This window comes from Phaethon aethereus (assembly GCF_964289735.1).
Source record: "Phaethon aethereus genome assembly, chromosome: 4".
Taxonomy (NCBI): domain Eukaryota; kingdom Metazoa; phylum Chordata; class Aves; order Phaethontiformes; family Phaethontidae; genus Phaethon; species Phaethon aethereus.
The window spans coordinates 19,162,422-19,178,753 of record NC_138578.1 but is presented as its reverse complement, the minus strand read 5'-3'; positions in this window follow the sequence as shown (position 1 = coordinate 19,178,753).

The window sequence follows — 16,332 nt, the reverse complement described above, 5'->3', positions numbered from 1 at the left end:
CAGTGAGAAAGGTACAAAAATTTACCATGTTTTTTGTGGCCCACTGTGAAGTTTATTGTTAATAAAAGGAAAGGGAAAAAAAAAGAGAGAGGCTGAAATCACAGCTGAGCCCTCTCTCTGTAGACCAAGCAGAAAATAAAACTTCGACAAAACCCCATGAGAAATTCTTTAAATCCCTTCCCCTTTTATTTCTGCTTCTCTGCCTGGAAACTAATTAATGCCTATTGGAGTTGAAATTCTGCTGCTCTGTCAGCCAGTCAGCATCTGAAAGGAGTGGTGATATTTCAGAACTTCCCATTTGTTTTTCCTTTCGTTGTGCATTACTAAAAGATGATTGGTTTTATCTATTCAAAACTTTGTTTTGTGCCATGAGCATCCCTCTTTGCACTATCAGATTAGCTTTATTAGGGGATCAAAGAGAAGTGTTCGTCTGTGATTTTTAAATATTCCAGGTATGGACAGATCCTCAGCTAATAGAGAAAATTCAGGTGGCTCCCCAGAAATTAGGACAAATACATCAATGATAACCTTACGTTAGCTAAGTATTTAGCTCTTTTTCTCGTAAAGTTTTCAGATAATGGCTATTAATATTGCCTTGAAATTGTTAATTCACAAAAAAGTGCCAGGCTGCTAAGAGCTGTGCGGGAACTTGAAGCTGAAATTTGTAGGGGTTTGGAGATTATTGTTGGAAAATATGTATGTGATTTCTAAGCTTTGCCTGTTTCTGTGTTTAAACAGCTTTCTTGGGACTTAACAGGGTGGTGGGGGAGGAAATGTTTTGGGTTTGAGGATGCTGAAGGATGCAAAACGCTTCATTAAATCAAAATTTCTGGTTTTGCATTTGATGACAAAATGCATTGGCCGAGAAAAGATCCCTGTTTTTTTTCTGAGTGTCATCAGGCAGATCGAGCCTGTCTGAGAGCCATCAGTACTAGTAGGAAGTCTGTAGCCAGTCCCACTGTGTCAGGGGGCATAATTTTTGGAAACTCTTTCACTGATGGATTAAGAGTTCTCTCACCAGGAAGAGGTGCTGTACCATCGTGGTAAAGCACGGGGGCGAGGGGGAAGCCACGTAGTTGCTGTGCTGGAAAACTGCAACCTAGAAATTACTGTTGTGACTCATTAGGATGATTTCATTTGGAAACAGAATGATTATATCCTGTCCCGGCTTCTATTTTGCTCGGGAGGAAGTACTTGAGCACGAGTGTGTTTGACAGCTAGATGACCTTTTAGCGAAGTATATGGCTGCGTCAATTCTGGCTCAACAATAGAAGGGCATGAATTCATTTAATACCAGTATTACGCCAGAGGTCCTGATATCCTGGCTTGATCTTTGCTTTGGTTCCCATTCGTGTTTCAGTGCTGTGCTTGTAGCCTGTGTGCTGGATACAGAACCGTGGGACCCATCTCGGCAGCCACGTCAGTGGAGAGACGCTTTCTCGTTGCAGTAGACTTTGGACTAAACCCTGATTTAATTAGTTAAGACCAGATATTCCTCAAATTGCCTGAGCCATGCGTGGCTGTTAGACAGCAGTGAACGTGCCAGCTTCCATCAACATGATGTATCGCTGTGACCGGAGCATCGGTGGGTCCCATTTTGGCTGTCTGCGGTGCTCTGCAATTGCTGATGTACCTCACATGAAATGCTCTGTTTCATTTTAGACCTCAGCTCTTGAATGGCAGCCCACACTGTCATGGTGAAGTTCTTCATTATCCAGCAGGAGGGTGGGAAAATTGGATGTGTGGAGTTCTCCTTAAGAGTATTTTCGGGCAAAATGAGTGCTTATACTGGTGAATATTATGTGCTGGTCTTCAGTAAGTCTGACCTGCAGTGAGGAGGAGTATGGCTGCTGGAAGGAAAAAAAAACCTACACGTAGAGGAAAGTGAAGGGGGGGAATATTCAGCAAACGATAAAGATTAAACATGGAAGACAGACAGATGAGTACAGGGAGGTGAAAAAGATTGATTTATCTGTGTCTCACTGTGAGTGACAGCTGCTAAACAGACACTTGAAACAGAAGGAGGAGAGGAAAAACTCAGAGAAGTTTACGCTACATTTGTTAATATGTCTGTCTTGCGTTGTGTTCCCTGGCAGAAAAGGTCTGTGGGTATGAGTGACTGCGGGGGAGAGGGACTTGGACTGGGAAGACGTCTGTTTTTATTGGAGCTGTCTGCACATCTGCATGCTCCGTACAGCTGCAGGCCGTCGGAGCTCTGCCCGCAAGAGAGTGGTGTTGAGCCATCCACTCCCGTACCAGCTGCAAGGGTTCAATTTACAGGTTTTTTAAATGTAAAGCAGGTTTTGACTTCAGTGCTAGTTCTGGTGCACAAATAAAGTTTGACTTGTCCGTCAAATATGTTCTACCCTGAAATGAAAAAAAACATAAGCAAATTGGAATTCAGATGGGGTTTTTAGAGTAGATAAAGAAACTGTGCATGTACACTGGCTGTTGTAGCCATGATATAGTACCTAGCTTATGTGTCCCTGTTTTTTCTCTTTTTACTGGAGGGAAAAAAGAAGAACCGCAAAACAGCAGACAGGCATAAGACAGTTTGGGTCTGACTGGTCACGCGGTGCTGATGTGCATGTGCCATGGCTTCCCAGGTTGTAGCAGATCGTAGTCTGCCAGATGGGGTTGATAAGGCTCTAAGCGTATCTCTGGTTAGTTATCAGTTAACAGCTGATCAGGGAATTAAGGGGAGTCTCTGTAACTTCCTCACCAAATGGTCCACGTGAAGCCTATCATGAGCCTGTGAAACGCCCTTCATTTAGGACACCTATATATATAGTTTTTCAAAAGGCCACAGCCTGTAGCAGCTCCCATTGGAAATGCTGGCAAGTACCACTTGGCCTTTCCTATTGGAAATAATTGCTTGGGTTGGTGTGGACCATTAGAGGCGTCTCATGGGGAGTTTAGTTTCCTTGGGAGTTAGCTGGGTAGAAAAGCTGGTTGGAGATCGTGCTGGGGAAAGGAGGCAGTTGGTGCCTCTGACCACCTCTGTTCAACCTCAGCTCGGTTGTGCCGTGCCGAAGGAATACCAGGAGGGGTCTTCTGTGCCTTGTTCTTGAGGAGGCCGGAGAATATCTAGATATTTCAGTGTATGGCCAGTCGTGGCTCTTTAGGTATCTTATAATAGATATTCTGGTAGGGGAGTTCACCCGAGTATTTTTACATGCGTTGCTTTCTAAATTAATTTATCTACTGAAAATAAATCACTGATAATTAGAGTGTTTATATAATATACATGTATGTAAATATATGCATGTATATTACATCCTCTGGACTAAGTGATATTAGTACGTTACCCCTTCCTTCTATTCTACCTCAAAAGAAAGAAAACTCGACTGCCTTCTGAAGGCTCCTTGTATTGAATTTGGACTGAAATTTTTATACTCTGAAAAATTAAATTTCAGCACAGCTTTTTTGACTCTGAAAGCTGCCCTTTGCAATTAGAGATCAGGAATGTCCTGAGTCCTTTCGAGATTAACAGGCATTTCTTAAGATGGTGCATAATAATAAATGGATATGAGCTGATGATGAATATTTTGAAACTGAGGTAAGTCCTAAGAGGTTTTTCAGTGAAAAATCTCAACAAAGTGTGGCATAGCATTAAAAACATTTTAAAAATCACAGAGAGACTAAGTTAAAAGTCCTCCTATGTGTTCTTTTCAGCCTGTTACTTGATCAACTCTGCATCTAAAAACAGGTTCAAGAGCCGTACAGGCTATGTGGTTTCACAGTTTACCTGATGCACTCATCCAGGAACCCCCCATCATCAATGTCTTATTCCATATAGCAGGAGTTCTGTCTGCTTGCACGTTATACTTCCTTTATTTTTTTACGTGGCGTTTTCCAATCCTTCAGCAATCTCGATTTGCCAAACCCATATATTGCTATTTTTAAATATTGCTGCTCTTTAATATCGAGAGATCTATCTTTATTAAATGCTGTACTGAACATATTTCTGTGTATGATTTTCACGATGTCTGAGAAGAGAGCAAGTGCCAGCCAGGACTCTTGTTGCCTGCATGTATGGACATGGGTCACACCTACACTGCAGGGGAACTGACTCCAAAATGGGCTGAGGCTCTGATGAGGCTGCCCGTGTGCTGCTGCTAAATCCGGCTTTCGTCTCTCAAGGCGTGATGCAGTTAGTGTATTAGAGACTCTCATCCTGTCTCCTGTGAGCTGCTGCGCTGGGCTGTGTCATGTTTGACCACATTGCCTACCTAAGCTGAAATTAAATGTTTAAAAAAGAGGGAGAGAAATAAACATCTTTCCCAGCCGGGGAACATTTGACTCCCGTTGGGGAGGAGCTATTTTAAAGCTCAGACTGAGGGATAGTTATTTTGCCCTTCAGCCAGACAGACTCAGCTAATGGTCTATATTGTTCACAACGGTTTGTTGACCAAATTCTTAAAAAGAAGAAGAGGGAAAAAAAAGAACAGGAGAAGCCCTTAATCCAGCAAGAAGTAGACATGGCCCTAAAGTGAGAAGATCTTATCTGTACCTGAACCCTTCTGTCGTTCAGGGCTGCGGAGATGTGCTTTGTCTTGCCATATTATTCACGTTGTGCATTTGCTTTAATAACGAGACACAGAGATTGAGGTCAGCGTGGATATTTTAAGGGCAGTTCTGCTGAAAGCCCTCATGTCGCGCAAGTCATGCAATCTCCACGTGTGGCTGAAGAGTTGGTGGTTATTGCACTTAATCATTTCAGACACGCCGTGCAGTTAGAGGCTTTCGAGGAAGCGTAAGACGGACGCAGGCAGTCACACAGCGGAGACTGCTGTCCGAATAGCGTCGGACGTTGTTGTGGCTCATCTACCTTGTTGCTGATGTTCCACTGAGTACTTGCCCTAAGGCTGCCTGTGTAGATAGGTTTAAGTCTCAGTGTGGGGGGTCAAACACGTTTCATATTATGGATGGATGCCATTTAATCCAGTATTGAACCTGACTGCCACGTGAAGCAGCTGTTTGGGAACACCATGAAACAAATGTGAGTGGAGAAAAAAGCCATACCCGCTTGTGATGGGGAAGTTGATGTAAAAAGTATGTCAAGGCTCACAAAGGAGTTTGTCAAGGCTATTTATTTAATAAGTGCTGTTATCTTTGGTGATGACAAGCAGCAAGGCTCCATAAGGAGACATAAAGATTATGCAACATTGCACTTGATCTGTTCCTTGTTGGTACGCCAGGCTAAGGCCATGCTGATCCTGAATCAACATCTCCTGTCATGGTCCTGGTTCTGCTGCTAATATTCCCCAGAGCCTGTAAGTGGCTTATTTCAGCTCTAATGCTGGCTCCCTCTTGCTCAGGAATCAGCAAAAACCAAGTGTGGTTTTGTATAGCTGAACAAGCCCTGCCCTGCTCCTGGGTCCCCTTGCCCTGCCGCCAAGGCAGCATTTCGGGGAGCTTCCCTTGCTGCTGGGACCTCTGGGATGGCAGCTCTTGGGGGTTTTTCCCTTGGCTGAGGACAGCTGCTCTCAGGGGTTTGCAGGGCACAGGAGGGTTTTGGTAGCCCCCGTGGTATTGTGCCCCCAGCTTCTGCCCTGAGTGACTGCTCCTCTCTTCCCTTGGGTTTTCCCTTGCTGCGTGCATCCTTGACTTTCTGCAATTGCCTCTTCCTCAACCAGAAATAAATACCGAGGAGCGTGTGTTATTCGTGACAGCATGAAGGTCAGGCTCCTATCAAACCTGCCATCTGCGTGTGTGACGTCTCGCTGCTTACAGCCTCGCGCAAGGCAAAGAAGTGTCTGTGGGTGGGTGGGTGTAATGTCTGTTGTTCAGCGAGCAATGAGTTTAAAAATACTACTTGTGAATTACCAGATGGGAGCAGTTTTAGAAGGCAGTCCACGCCCGACACATTTTAGGTCTCTGGAGGGAAAGGTATTTGAAGAGGTGTTTATTTCAAAACAAAATTAACTAACGTGCAGGGAACAGGACGCTGGGAGGAGAGAAATATCTCGCAGACCTGAGCAGCATCAGTGTTACAGCGGCTAGTGGTTTTCGTTGCAGTCCCAATGCCTCTTTGGGGTAGCTCATAGAATCACAGAATCATTAAGGTTGGAAAAGACATCTAAGATCATCAAGTCCAACCATCAACCCAACACCACCAAGCCCGCAAAACCATGTCCTGAAGTGCCACGTCCACGCGTTTTTTGAATACTTCCAGCAATGACGACTCCATCACCTCCCTGGGCAGCCTGTTCCAATGCCTGACCACTCTCTCAGTAAAGAAATTTTTCCTAATATCCAATCTAAACCTCCCCTGGCGCAACTTGAAGCCATTTCCTCTCATCCTATCACTAGTTACTTGGGAGAAGAGACCAACACCCACGTCGCCACAACCCCCTTTCAGGTAGTTGTAGAGCACGATAAGGTCTCCCCTCAGCCTCCTCTTCTCCAGACTGAGGAACCCCAGTTCCCTCAGCCGCTCCTCCTGCTCCAGACCCCTCACCAGCTTCGTTGCCTTTCTCTGGACACGCTCCAGCACCTCCACATCCTTCTTGTAGTGAGGTCACCGGAGAGTGTATCGGGGAGATGGGAGCAAAGGGGCAATGAGATGGGGTGAGCTGGGAGGGGAATCAGCCGGCAGCTTGCTTTTCATGGGTGACAGGGGCCTTCTGGCGAGAAGGGAGGAGTGAGGAGAGGGAAACACTCTTGCCGTAAGATGTCCATCATCTCTAGCTCCACCAGCATCAGAAACGCAGAAGGCATTTACATGAGCTTGTTTCCTCTTTAGGCAAAGTTTGGGGTTAGTGAAGGCTCGATGTCGTTGAGCTGGTTTAAGTGGTGTGTCTGACTGTTCTTCAGTCAATTCCTTGGATTTTTACACAAATCCATCTCACCCCTTTTGTATGGGTTCTACATTAGTTTTTGGTGACGGCTTTGTAGACGACCATGTGGACCAAACACAATCACGTGGAGCATGGTTGTGTTTACACTGGACATTCAAGCTGTGTCTTGCATACTAAAACTTTGATTTCTATTTATTTCATTTTCTTGTTATTTACTTTTACTTAAAGAGCTTTGTTTGATCATTTCCTCGCCATTGTAGAAGCTCCTTGGTAAATTATACTGTTCTAAAAGTGTTTCCACTGCTTTTTCCCTAAATGAAGTAAAGATAAGGGAGTAGAGCATTCTTTTCATAGGCCCTTTTTTATATGTCTGTTTCGGTATGTTTTATGAAAAGGGTTTTAGACATCTATCTTTTAATCAAAGACTGGTATTCATTTCCAAGTACCCTTCTCTAGCGCTGTAGCAACGGCTTCCTGTCTGAATGAGTTATACTAATTTCAGTGCTGAAAATCCAAAAATAGTTGTGGAGAGAGGAATCAAATTATAGTTTCACCATGGGATGAGGTGGTGGGAAGGAGAAGGATGCTGCACCTTCTCCCTGCGTGGGCACGGGTGCCTGTCTCCCTGTGCTCAGAGGGAAGCAGCACCCAAACCAGCAGCAAACAGAGCACTCTGCAGAGGCACCACCTTGCAGGGGGCTGTGACTGCCACATGGCTTGCCCCAGAAATTCAGCTCCTGAGGTCCACAGACAGAAAAAAACAGCCTTTCAGCAGCAGCACGCATTGTAGAGCAAGATCTCCACGGCTGTTACATCAGGATCTAACCCTTAGAGAAAAGGAAAGGAAGAATAATTTAGACTATTTCGAAGTGTAAAATTCTCAAGAATACTATACATTTGCTAGTTTCTTTGTCACCCTTAAGGGCAGAAGCTCCAGGCTGTGCATGGCAGAGGGGTCTGCAGCACCCAAGCACGTGCCTGTCTCTCGCCTCGCACACCTCTGCCCCTCCGTGCTGCATCCCGCGCCTCCATCACGGCAGCATTTCCCTACGCTGCATCACTGTCTTGGAGTCGTGGCCGTAAGCACCTGGTCAGCTAACGAAAAGGCTGTCCCAGCCAAACCCAGTACAACACTGGGCGGATCAGGAAAAGCTTAGGCAGGGCAAGCCTGGCTGGCGTCGGTCGCCAGCTCAGCAGAAAGCTTAGGGCCGCCGGCGGCAGCGGCGATGCTGTGCTGCAGGGCTGCTCCAGTACAGCGCGCAGCCGGCGTGGGCTGGTTCTGCTAATGGATCTGCGCTGGGAAGTGGGTTTTCTTGAAAAGTTCACAAAAGTGAGTGGTTTTGGACAGTGCCTGTTGGAGTGCACTGTTTGCATTAACGCTCGGCCAGCTCACGCTAATTTTATTTTGGGCTTTGGTTTCATTAAAAGGAAAAAAAAAATTGCAAGGAGAATCAAACCGAAACCTCCCTTTATTCCATTTATTTTTCAGTTGTGTGACTGGGCGTTGGAGGGGATGGACAGATTTGAGCTTACCTGCTGGAGCTGGAGCACATTAGTCGTATGAAGAGATGATGGCTGTGGGCATAGGCAAGATCTGAATGTGGGCTGGGTAGCGAAGTGCTTAATCCCACAATGCTGAGAGGAGTACGGGTGAGATGGATCAGTTTTTGTGATTCTAGCCCGATTTCTTCAGCGAAGAGAAGGCAGAGGCAGAGGACGCCTGGACGTGTAATCCGGGGTGATGCTTCCAGGGACCCTCCCGCTCCTGCCCCGCGTGGCTGGGAGGACGGAGGAAGTCCTTTCATGGCTCTGCGTTCCCATTTGGGCTGCTTCTGGAGAGGTGGCTGGCGGAAGACAGAGGTGGTGACGCCACTTCCTTACCGAAAGCCACGACGTGTACTTTGTAATTACATTTGGGCAGAGCAGGGCTGCTCCCGCAGCACCGGCACCTTACGGTGCATACGTGACTTGGGAAGGCAGGCAGTGCTGGAACTTGCAGACATTTCAAGAGGCGCAAATGCTAGAAACCCTCAGGAAAGCTTTTGTCAATGTCTTGAACCCTGAAGTTACTAAAAAAAAAACCAAACCTGCAGGGAAGTGTTGTGTACCTGCTCCAGCTGTGGGACCGCACATGTTGGGAACAGGCAGTGGCTCTTGCCCTTGCTTCCCCAGCCAGCACCTTGCCTGAATTTGTTTGCATCTGTCCTCCCTGCTTGGTTATCAAACGTATCTCCACATCTTTTCATTTGCGACTGGTCATGCAAAAGTGTGAATTCTGTGCATGAGGGTAATTGTTTATCCAGTATTCATTGCTTACGAGCATTTTTTTTAAGATTTCTGCTTGTATTATTTCCTGTGCAATATTCTTCTATGCATTCAGCATGCAGAAAAAAAGCATTGTGTGACAAGAGGGGTTTCGAGAGAGAGTAGTGAAGAGGAAATAGCCCGAGTCAAAAGGTAGCGATTAGCACGTGCAATCACACGCATCTAACTCCTTTGAGGTGTACCGTTGAATTCAGCTGGAAGTTTAACAGAGTGTGAATGTACTTGTCCAGCAGAATTAGTCTGTTGTGTAAGACTTCAGTCTGTCATTTACAGTGTGCTCATTTAAGTTGATTGGTACGGAATTACAAAGAACAACTGGGGGGCGGGGGGGGAAGCTTTATTCATGAATAGATCAAATGAGGAAGAGTGTTAAAGTCATCATGTTGTTGAGAGGGAATGGTTGATCCGGTTCTATAACCCATATCTGAATTGAGTAAACTGATTCACGGGGAGAATAAAATAGAAGATCTTCTAAATCTAGGTCTTAAAAGCAGTAAGATTTGATTCCATGTGAATGTGGAGCAGAAATGCAGATTCTTGCCTCAGGATCGGGGGTGGCTGCTGTCAAGTGCTGGGGTGATGTTCCCGAGCTGCCATCGGTGCGCTGGCAGTGCGCTGTGCGCAGCCTCCCTGGGAAACGCACCCCGCGCCGTGGCTGCTGGTCGAGCACTCGTACGGGTTTGTCACCTGCAGCCCCACGGGTTGTTTTCAGGGAAAGCATTTGCAGTTAATCATTCCAGGTTTTCCTTTGTCCCTCTGACATTCAAACCACTGCTTCCCCCCCGCCCCACCTCGTCCCCTCCCCACCCCCGCGGTATTCATACACTCTCTTAGGAGCTGAGGAAAACCAAGAAACATCTCATTGGATTTAATACTTGTTTCTTACTGAAAGTGGTTTAATGCAAGCACGTAGATTCCTAAATAATGTAGGATAATTTCTATTCTAGGGATTTTTATTATATAGACCATTATACAATACGGGATATCATGAAAGATGTTGCTACAGGGCTCGTAATAATAGTTAATGAAGAGTTGGATCATCAACTAAGTGAAGAGGATTTGCCAAAACACCTGTGAAATGCCTTTAGGGTTTGCTAAGCATTTTGACATTAGAAATGGGGCTATTCCTGATGAATCAAATAGAAAGGCACAGTGTTTCTCCTGGCTGGTGAGGGCAGAAGGTCAGTGATGGGACTCCTTAGCTTATTGCAAAGCTGTAGGCTTCGCGCCTGCTTAGGGTGCTTGTGGGTGAACAAGGACACATCTGGATTCCTCCTTCCTCCCCCTTCTCCGTCCTTCCTACTCCAAGGAAACAGGCAACTTTGGACTTTCTATTCTCCTGTCTCTTCTGCCCTGAGCATCTTTTCCCGGAAGGTTTGACTCCCTTCTCTGCCGTGGGACAAGCAGTTTGGCTGTGCATGGCAGGGGTGCGGTGCTGAGTGAGCTCAGCTCAGAGGGAAACCCACCCAATGCGTGATGTGGTCCTGCAGCTGAGCTTTTGATAGGTTTTGAACAATGAGGGTTTAATTACTCTGTGAGCACAGGAGGTAATTTGCATATAATGAAATAGGACTTCTTGATTGTTGGAAAGCACTTCTGCTGTCCCGGAGACTCAATAACTTCTGTCATGCTTTTATTTTCTACAGTTGTATCGGTTGAGACTTCTCTGTTTTGTTTTTTTGGGCGGTTGTTTAGGGTTTGGTAGTGGGTCTTTTGTTTCGGTTGTGGGTTTTTTTGGGGGGTCTTTTTTAAAAAAAAAATTGTTATTAACATTTTGAGGATTAAAAACAAAGGATGAGTAAGCCTAGGGAAAAGCACGTTGACAGCACTAGGGGAGAACATCTCAGCTCAAGCATTTCAGGGATTTAGCTCATTGCAAACTGGACAAACTTGGAGATACGTTTTATCATCCCAAGCCAGACTAAGGGTCTGGCAACCCTCTTTCCAATGGGGCCTGGAGCAGGGCCCATCTGCAGGGAGAGTTGCAGACCTTGTCATGAGAGATGATGCTTTGACTCTGGGGCAGGCTTCCCACTCTGAAGTGAACCACTTCACTAACTGAAAGGTTAGTGACGGCGACCACCTTCCTCTCATGTTCTCTGACGGGATTGTGCACTCTGCACACACAGGCGGCCAGCCGAAGGCTGGGCTGCCACAGCTCGCGGCTGCTCAGCGTCTTCACGGGATGAAGCTCGTAGTGGAGAAAATGCTGCAAACTGGCTTCTGTCCTTTGGCGGTATGAGCCAAACTGCTGCTGGCCTCTTCCTCAGGGCTGCGCTGACGGTGTCTATCCAGCTTTTCCGGGCTCCCAGGGGACTGTGGTAATGCTTCCTGTCCAGCTACACCGAGCGGCGACAAATTTAGACCGAGTGAGTCATAATGACAGTCCAGGAACCAGAGGAGTGCTGACCGCCCTCCAGGAGGAGGGTCTGGCTCTCCGTACAGATGTCTTCATCCCTGGAGCTGCCAACCCTCTCTGCCCACCCCAGGCAGCCGGTGCCTCCGCATCACCCCTTCGCACTCGTGCCGTCCCTGTTCCATACAGTCATTTCAATCAGTCATTTCCTTCTGATGGGTTTTTTCCGTCCAGCAAGAAGTCAGGGTGCTGTGAAACGCTCGCGGACATCTGGCAGGCAGGCGCAGCGCAGCTGGCCCCATTTCACACCTGCAGCTTGGAGCAGGTCACCCCACGCTGGCAGCTGATGCGCGGGCAAAGCCGGCCCCAGCTCACCGCTGCGTTTTATTTCCCGAGAGCACCGACGCCGTGCTGCTCTGCCGGCGTCTGGCACAGATCCCTGCAATTCCGGCTGGAGCAGGGGTGAGCGCAGGGAGAGGGCCGGAGAGGGCCTTTCACACTAAGGCTCTGTTATCGCTCCATTTCCAGCTTGTGGTTGACAAATACTTATTGATCCCACCTCCCAAGGGACTAACAGGGAATGGTTGTCGAAGGTAATTGTACTCTGAATGAAAGTTTAGGAGCTGTAATTACCCATTGCTGTTGCCACGATGACCGCTGTTAGCGCTGAGCCCGAACAGCCCAGCCGCAGCGGGGCTGCCCAGTGCCCGTGCCACCCGTGTCGAGACCAGTGCCCGACGCAGGGCAGAGCCCGGCGTCTGTCCCTGCCCTTATTTTGACTGCGAGCAGCAAGCTGCAGTAGTGCCTGTGTGCAGGAAGACACGTTAGATCTGACAGTGGCCAGACAGAAACTGGGCACCTGGTCCACAGCTGGTGAAGTCACGGCCTCAAATTAGGGAATTGGGCCAAGCCGGCTGATAAAGGTGGATGTGTAGGACCTGAGAATCTGGTCGGGCACATCTGGGGGAGGTGGCACAAGGTACTCGCCCAGCCACAACTTCCAGCTGCAACGGGCGCAATGCGGATACCAAATATTGCTCCCTGCATTTTGCTCCGGCAACGAGTAGAAGCGCAAACTGCGAAGGGGTGCGGAACAAGTGCAACGCCTGTGAGCCTTCCTCCAAGCAGACCCCCAAGGTGATGTGCCGGTTTTGCAGCTCCCCTGCCCCGAAGAGCTGGACCCATGTGTGTGGAGACGGTGGTGAGGAGGGAGGGGGGCCGTGGAGGGGCCAGCCTTGTACTGTCCCCAAAAATGTAGGTGCAAGTGGCTGAGCAAGTACACCATTTGTACTTGCCGGCTGCTACAGGCATTTGGGAAGGGGCTTTTGTACGTGGTGGTTGGGTGTGCCCGCAAACCAGCAGCCGGCAATAGGAGCGTACCCACAAGCAGCACTTGCGGCTCCTGTACCAGAAATGGAGCTGGCACCTGTTAGGTGAGCACATCTCGCATCAGGAACAAGTAATCGCGTCGTTCCTCCCATAGCTGCTTTTAATTTCGAGAGTTAATTTTGAGAGTCCCTGCGGGGCTGGGTCCTCACTGTCCAGCCCGTCTGCCTGCAGCCTCCAGGAGGGACGGGGGACACACAGGTCTAGTTTTGACAAGTGCCTCTGCTTGGCATTTTCTTCTGGGGGAAAAACATTTGTGAAGAGCCTGGAGCCCGTTGCTCAGAGGAGGGTGGTATGAAAATGCTGGAAATGGAAGTGAAGGGAGCGTGGGGCTGGCATGGGAGGTGGGGAGAAGAGGGGCCTTGGGAACTTGCCTTGCACATGTGTTGGGAAAGAGCACGGAGCATCTTGTCGGTAGGACAAGATCGGCATGCCTGCCGCCTTCCTTCAGCAGCGTCACGGAGACTTCGAACAGCCTGCGATGCATTTCAGCCTGAAATAGGGCAAATGATTGGTGCCTTAAAAATGCTTGTTTTCTCTGGCTGTAAAGGAAACTCCATGGTAGACACCTAAGCGGGGGTTAATGATCCTACCCCTGTGCTGTCGGGGGGCAAGGGGAGAGGGCTGTTGGTCTTGTGCAGGGGTCTAGCATTAGGGGGGCCCCGTGTGTGTCTGTAATTCAGGGCTCCAGGAGTCAGGCTCCGATGATGTGGTTTTTTTCCAGTGAGGAGAAATAGCGAATTTTAAAGGCTTAGCATAAACCAAACTTGTGCACGCCTCCGCGCTGTGAAAAAAACACGGCGGTAAACTTCCATCAGCACTTGTAACTGCGAGGCTTGCTGCCGGGAGGAGTTGAAATAGCAATGCTGTTCTTCAATCACCTAAAATGTTATCATTAGCTACTGCGTTATGTGTCACACTGATGCTATGAAGCGCAGGTAATATTTACTCGGACTTGAGGGGACAGGCACGACGCCTTTGCCCAGGTCCCTCGCGCGTGCGGAGGAGCCAAAGCCGCTGCTTCCCCCCGCTCGCCCGCAGCCGCCAGCTGTGGTCCGTCCACCTGCAAAGCAGGTTGCCACGTGGCAACCTGGCTGGTTCGCAAGGCTGAGCAGCCTATTTTGGAGGAGCGGTGTGGGAATGAATCCCTTGGGATTGGGTGCTGGGTAGTTCCTGGTGCTAACACGGCCCCTACGGGGGAAACGGGTATTTAGGAGGCAAGGTTCTTCCTGCCTGCTCCAAACTGGAAACGCAGCACTGCCCTGTAGCACCTGCTGCCAGTGAGCGCTCAGCAACTCGGATCTGAGCCTGAGGCAGGAGCTGGTGTCGAGTGTTTGGGAAAGGGCCGAGCACGTGTGCCTTGAGTCCTGCTCTTATCCTGGTCTCTGCTGCTCCAGCTCGTTCATCGATCCTTTTCCCTTTGATGCTGCTGTCAAAACCCATAGGTATAATCGGGAGAGAAGTGCACCAGCAGCATAAATACTATGAAAATACCTTGGACTGAAAAAAAGGAGAGGACGGTGGTTTTTTGGAACAATATTAATTTCTTGAGTTTTCAATGCTGAGATGTCTCAGCTGGTGGAGGAGAGCAGCTGTTACGTCCTCCACTGTCACCTTGCTCCCTGCAGGGCCAACTTCTCTCTCGGTTTTGGCATCTCCAATCCCTCCTGCTGTCTGCACTCGTATCTCTTCTCTGTCCTCATGAACACCGCACCGTCCAACTTGTCAAAAAGAAAAGTGATATACCCGCATCTTTTTGCCAGCTCTGCCAGTCCTCTTGTCTCTGACTCAGCCACCTCCTCCCTGGTAGCCTGAGGGTGCCAGCATTAGCCTGGCCAGGTTTCTCCCATCTTCCTTGCCCCACTGCTTCCCATCCTGGCCATCTCCAGGGACTGAGCACCTTGGGAGAGCAGGACTTGGGGTAACGCACAGGGACCTTTAAAACACCAGTCAGGCAGCCGCTTCCTCCACCCACAGTCCATTTCTCACCTCTGGTGTAACAAAAATAATCCTAGATATTTTTGTTTTGTTTGGGGTTTTTCTAAAGGCTGATGTGTGGACGGGGGTTGCCTGCCTTTGGAAAACAAAGGCAGAGCTGCTTGGGCAGCCTGGCTGATGCTGTGGGATGGTCTCTGAAAGGGGTTTGGGGGACGGACCCTTTCCACTCAGGGCTATTGGAGGTCTCAGGGATTTGGGGTCAGGTTGGGGTGCTGGCAGCGAATGCTGTTGGGTGACCTGGTGCCATGGGCATTCTGGGGACACCAGAGGGGAAGGAGATGACCTTGGGGCGGGTGGCCAGTGCGGCAACGAGTGACCTGTGTTATAAAAAAGTTGAATACGCACAGGTTGGTGTTTATCCCCTTCTTGCACAGCAGCGCTTGGACGCGAGGCGAGGCAGCACCAGGTCTTTGGGGGCTGAGTTAAATGCAGGTTTGACATAAAAAAAAAAAAAAAAAAAGAACAAAACATGGTAATTGTTGGAGGTGCCTAAAAAAGGTTGGCAACGTGAACTCATATCTGGCTGGGGAGAGGGGTATAATTTTGTCGCAGGTCAAGACGAAAATAAGTCCCACAGTATCTGCAGCAGGGGTCGGGTAGGGAAAAAGAGGGAAAACATCTGCCAAAGGGGGGTGTGGGGGGTGTGTGCATGAAAGCGAGCAGCTTGACGATGCCTGTCTCGAGGCCGAGGGGCTGTGGGGAGAGCAGTGGGGCCAGGGCAGCACTGGGGCCTCCCTGCATGGCGGGCAGGAAGAAGGAGAAAAAAGACGCTGGTTGGGCTCAGCACGGTCCTTGCACAGCCCTCGCAGGGCAGACGCACAGGGGCCCCTGGCTGGAAACGGGGGAGAAGGCGGGAGATTTTGGAGGAAGGAGTTAAGCGACAGCAGACCTACACGTCTACTTTCACAAGATGCTCTGTCGAGCTGCGGGCGTGTCGCAGCACAGGGGATGCTTCATGGATGCTGCTGCCTGCGGGCGGTACATCCCGGGCAAACGCAGGTAATCTGCAGCCTGCAGAGCCCTGGCTCAATCCTGACCCGGCTCAGGTTTCCTTAAGTCACTTATTTGGCAGCGCCAGCACCTCCTGCGAGTCCCTGTAAAGCAGCAGCCCTCGACACGTCCCCTGGCCTGTTGCCCCCACCTCTGGCCATCGGGGTCCCTGCACCGAGGGGCCATTGCAGGCGGCTCTGGTTCGCCAGGGCTTTGCAGCAGGGCAGGCCAGGAGCCATTTGCCGCTGAAGGCGAACCGCGTTGCACGGGCTTCCGCTGCCACGGCGGCTCCCTAAGAGCCGGGCTCTGCTCTCTGAAGGCCTTTTTCTTCTGCACAGGGCAGCAGAAATACCTCCTCCCGCCTGGGGAGGACATGCAAACGCTCCTTGCAAGAGCATCAATGCCGTCATTTACGCTTCCCCCTCAATAAAACACCCGTAGGCACCCTCCTCCCGGCCCCCTTGCCCCGTGGCT